Source organism: Micropterus dolomieu, linkage group LG21 (genome assembly GCF_021292245.1).
Source record: "Micropterus dolomieu isolate WLL.071019.BEF.003 ecotype Adirondacks linkage group LG21, ASM2129224v1, whole genome shotgun sequence".
Taxonomy (NCBI): Eukaryota; Metazoa; Chordata; class Actinopteri; order Centrarchiformes; family Centrarchidae; genus Micropterus; species Micropterus dolomieu.
This window is the reverse complement of record NC_060170.1, coordinates 33447902-33453435: the sequence shown is the minus strand read 5'-3', so window position 1 is coordinate 33453435 and position 5534 is coordinate 33447902. Positions and strand designations below refer to the sequence as shown.

Here is a 5534-nt window from a genome sequence, read left to right as displayed (position 1 = left end):
ACATAGCTCCGGAAAAAAATAAATAAATAAATAAAGCTACATAGCTCCGGAAAAAAAAAAAAAAATAAATAAAGCTACATAGCTCTGGGGAAAAAAAATACATAAATAAATAAAGCTATATAGCTCCGGAAAAGAAAAAAAAAAAAAATAAAGCTACATAGCTCCGGAAAAAATAAATAACAAAATAAATAAAGCTACATAGCTCCGGAAAAAAATAAATAAATAAATAAAGCTACATAGCTCCGGAAAAAAAAAAAAAAATAAATAAAGCTACATAGCTCTGGGGAAAAAAAATACATAAATAAATAAAGCTATATAGCTCCGGAAAAGAAAAAAAAAAAAAATAAAGCTACATAGCTCCGGAAAAAATAAATAACAAAATAAATAAAGCTACATAGCTCCGGAAAAAAATAAATAAATAAATAAAGCTACATAGCTCCGGAAAAAAAAAAAAAAAAAAATAAAGCTACATAGCTCTGGGGAAAAAAAATACATAAATAAATAAAGCTATATAGCTCCGGAAAAGAAAAAAAAAAAAAATAAAGCTACATAGCTCCGGAAAAAATAAATAACAAAATAAATAAAGCTACATAGCTCCGGAAAAAAATAAATAAATAAATAAAGCTACATAGCTCCGGAAAAAAATAAATAAATAAATAAAGCTACATAGCTCCGGAAAAAATAAATAAATAAATAAAGCTATATAGCTCCGGAAAAGAAAAAAAAAAAAATAAAGCTACATAGCTCCGGACAAAATAAATAAATAAATAAAGCTAAATAGCTCGAGGGAAACGCCCGTTTTTCCTCTCACGGGACACATTTCTCCCGAATTATGACAAGTTTTCACAACTTTCTGTTCTTTACAGTTTTCGGCTGTACAACACCTCACACCCTCCGTCTCTCTCTCTCTCCACTGTGTCGGCTCGAACAAGTATCACGCACGTAACTCAGAAAAGAGCTCGCGGTCCGGTGGATTTATAAGAAAGGGAAGCTGTGAGCAGATTATAGCGAGGTAGAGGAGGAAGAGAGCCACATCTGTAATAATGGCCTTTTGTAAAGCTTTTTCGTTCACCGCGGCTCCGTCTACAGCAGAACAGCTGCTCTACAGCGACGTCAAAGTCGCAACAAATGCGACCTGAGTGTCCAGACTCAGGTCGCATTTAAAAAGATAAAGAAGATCCGATCTGTATCGGATTTGGACCACATATGGAAGTGGTCCAATTCCGAACTGGAAAAGTTCAGATTCCATGACTTGGCCTTCACACTGGCATAAAAAGTTAAGATCTGATCGAGTCACATATGGGCGAAAAAATCGGATTTGGGTCACATTGGCCTGCAATCTGAACATAAGTGTTATCCAGACTAACACAGTATGACTGGACTCACTTGATGCTGCAGCCGCCATGATGTCACTCTGCTGAAAAGGATAAATTCAACTGCTGGATCTGAGTACCTAAAGACGTGACAGCATCCATTGTTAAACAGTTAACTTGTCTTACTTTGTCTAATGTTACATCAATAACCCCGGGGCCAAAAGAAAAAAATCGGGATTTTCCCACTACTAGGCTACAACTAATAATAACGGCCTCTTCAGCTCAATTAGACCTAAATGTTGACAGAAACTTTTGTCTCCTCATTTCAGTGAGACTTTAGAGATGAAACTTTTTTTTTACGGTTAATAACGTGAATCTGGAACCTCCTGCAGTTCTATCATCTGCTTCATAAACTACTTTCACTTTGATATTTTTAAAAATCTAGTTCTCGAGTTCACTTACCAGCTTGACTTTCTGCTGCGACACAATCAGCTGTGAGACTGAAAGTAAGAATAACGGGTCAAGAGCAGGCGCTTAGCATAAAATTCTGGGGCCCCCACATTAGGGGTCTCTGTGGTCCCCCTTCCTCTCTTGGTTCATGTCTCTTACGCATCTTCATAGGCGGAAATCCCATGTGTTTTTAAAATAATTGTGTAAGTGGTCAAAAAAATACAAATGCAAAAAGGTAAAAATAAAGTCTTTTAAGTTTAGAAACATTGTGATTGTGAAACATGTGAAACATTGATTTTGCTCAGTATAATCACGAGTGGCTGATCTGTCGGCTTGCTGCAGTTGAATACCTTAGTAAGAGCCATCCTCTGTCCAAGATGAAACCTAAAATAATATGTGTCGTTTTGTGTTGTCGGCCAGATAAAAAGACATTTTTTTAAGATTTGGTAACATCACAGTGTCCATGCTACACTAATAAAAATAGTAAGGCTTTCCTCTGTGTACACATCCTATACAAGTACAATTGTGGCTGTACTATTTGTGTCTCCTTCAAAAACTGCTCTTGAGAAATTTTATGTTTATTGTATCATCCAATTGTCTGCTGAAATTTATTCCCATGCGCATCTTTTGAAAAATGTTTACAAATAATTGAGCTAACAACTGCATACATAACACTGTTCATACTACGTATAAACAAGTAATATTAATCTGTGATATGTAACCCTGCACAGTTTGCTATGTGACCACATTTCAGAGCTTTGATGAGTGTTTGGCCATGTGATTTCAGCCCGTTCTCATTTCCAGGCATCAAATAGCTACGCTTTGTCACAACCTTCAGTATCTAGTAGCAACGCACATGGCACCCTTTCATATCAAGCTTCCATGTATTGACATCATGAGAACTGATTGGTGATTTATTTTGCTACAGAAGCTACTGTACAAAAATTACCCAACACGATTTAGTATTTAACCTACAAAGTTACATTTATCAATCGCTACACTATGCAATAAAAACTGTAGTTGGGATTGTATAGTATTAATTTCTTGTTGATCTGTCCAAATACACTTAATAAATGCACATAGTAAATGTAGTGACTACATCCTATACTTAGCCGCTACTGGTTGCTAATTTGGATTATTGTTTCTAACGTGTACTCAGAAAAATGATATCCAGTCTTTTCCAATAGTTTGCAATTTAGGGCATTTATTTTGTTTGTCCTTACAGCGTCCATTGACCACTTCCAATAAATAATACTAAGTCATTTAAAGTAAAAACCACAGTTAAAAAATGTTTGCTGGTCTTCTTTAATTAATAACACCTGTCCTGTCTGTCTTACCTGAGGCCAGCATCAGCCTTCCAATGTCATGCCCCCCGTGGCTTTGAGGAAAACAACAAATATGGCTCCTACAGTAAATAATCCGGCTACAGATTCACTTTTATAAACACATTCAGGGTAATGATAAATCCAAGTTTAAAAGTTTGAATATCACTGTCACACGAGAAGTACACTTATGTTAACACTATGTTATACTATACTATTTAAGCTAACTTCCTATATATGTCATAAAAATTAAACGTTTTTACAGGAGATTTACCTCGGATTACCTAACCCAGCTTGGCTAGGTAATGCTTTCTGTCAGCCTTGCTTGCTTCAAATGCCAGAAACTCAACAAACGTAACCTATTGGCCTCAGGTGAAGATACTAACGATGGTCGTTCAGTCTTGGCCACCGGTAGTCTTAACGACTGTAACGACTGCCTTTACAGAAACAAGGAACACTAACGAACCAGCGGTATCGATGATCCGGGTCAACGACCCCACTGAGGTTAAATAGCTGAGTTTCCCTGCCAGTCAGTCAGAACTGAAGAAGTCCTTTGGATGAGGGATGAAACGTCTTCCAGTATCTTCAACCAAGTCCAGTGGCCCTTGACTTTTACCTTCATTGGATGTCTGTCAATGTCTCCCAAAACAACATATACGAGCATTGTACTAGTCCAGCGACAGTACACCTTAAACACGTGGTTAACATTGTGAAACTGTGGTAGTTTGGTTATGTTAGGGCACCAAAATTAGGTACGGTTTGGGAAAATGGTGGTTTGGGTTAAAGTAAGTCACGTGACAGAAGTCAGTAACGCTGTTTGACTTAAAACTCAACATAACTCAACATGACCTTGGCTTCACCTGGGACTCAAATGCTGTTCCCCACCCTACTTCCTTATGCTTACTTTCTTGCTCTTTGTAATAAGTCACCTGGCCACTAGAATATGGGTTGCGATAACCAACTTGAATAAACAACCTATGGTAGTTTGTCTGGTGAGGACAGTCTGCAAACATGACCCGTGTGGCATCAGCAAGAAGGGGGACGGCGGCTGCTGCCCTTGTAAATGTGCACAGCTCTTTGTTGCAACATTTTAGGGTTTATGATCGTTCAACTTTTTTAACTTACCGCGGCGGTTCACTGTATGACTATGGCAACCACAGAAAGCAGCCTACTACACTATACAGTCCTCTTGACACCCACACAGTAGCTACAGACTCGCTTCATTCAAATGAAGGTCGGTCAGCACGTTAAAGTAGTATCTCTGACAGTTTAAGCCAAGAGCTGTTCTTAAATCAACAGTGGGGATTAAAGTTGATGGGAAACTCAAACGAAATGGTGGACTTTAATCTGCTTTACAGTCATTTTGAGGTTTGGGGAAAAATTCACACCACTCCCAAACGTTTTGTCCTGATCTTTTATTTTCAAGTTACAAAAAGGCGGTCAGGTAATACAAGAAGGAAATGTTCTGAGGTCATTTGGTGCACAGTGTCATGTCTTGTCCTCACTGCTATGTGCGATCAGAGTATAAAACAACAGACAGCACGTTTATTATACTGATAACATGTCAAAGTCTCTGAGGATTCCTTTCCAACATAGAGGTCTACTTTCACTTTGGGATCTAAAGGCATTAGACATTTGTTTCAACTTGTTCAGCGCTTAAAAGGAAAACTGAAGACTTAAATAAACCACTAGATGTTTTTAGAAAATACACAGCATAAGAACTTCTTGCTCAACTTTCAGTATGGTGGTCGGGTAACAGCGGCGTTGTGAAAGTTGAAATTGAGAAGCGGTGGCTTTCATTGTGATTGACAGCCCTTTAGCTTTTGGCTAACTCCGAAATATTTTATTCTCAACCTTTGCTTTGAGTAATTACAAAATGGCACACAGCAAATATAAGATGGTGCTTTTTACTTAGAGAAAACAACAACAGATTGACGGTAGATTTATGATATGAAGAACAGGTCAGAATCTCTGTTGAGAAATAATAACAATAAATTTGATTTATACAGCGCTTTTCCAAGTACACACAGTAAGCAGTAAGATTTAAGATTAAAGTCATTGGTTAAAATAAAAAATAAATAATAATTATCACCTAAATTAACATTTAAATCCAGGGATCAAGAATGAATCTTATCTACTTTCCCTTGGGGATTTAAAGTCCTTTATACATACAGTAATTGTCATAAGAGACCTAAGAGCTGTCACTTTGAGGGTCTCCCACTTTATACAGACTTTGTGAGATTACAGAAACCTGAAAACATGTGTCAGGTGGGACCATGTTGTTCCTCATCTGATTTTGAACTTGTTTTAGCAGCTTTAAGCATTTTACAAAGTTACAAAAAGACTCAAGATTGAATTTTACATGTTTTGTTTTGTGTGTGTTATTCTGTGTATTTAAAACATGATGGTTTTGACTTGTTTACAATTTATTTTCGACTCTGACGTGTAT

General features: G+C 37.0%; 1 pseudogene; it reads right to left on the bottom strand.

Moving 5' to 3' along the window:
• Positions 1-1405, bottom strand: part of LOC123960342 — a 6813-nt pseudogene extending 5408 nt beyond the window's left edge.
• Positions 1406-5534: the final 4129 nt, after the last annotated feature.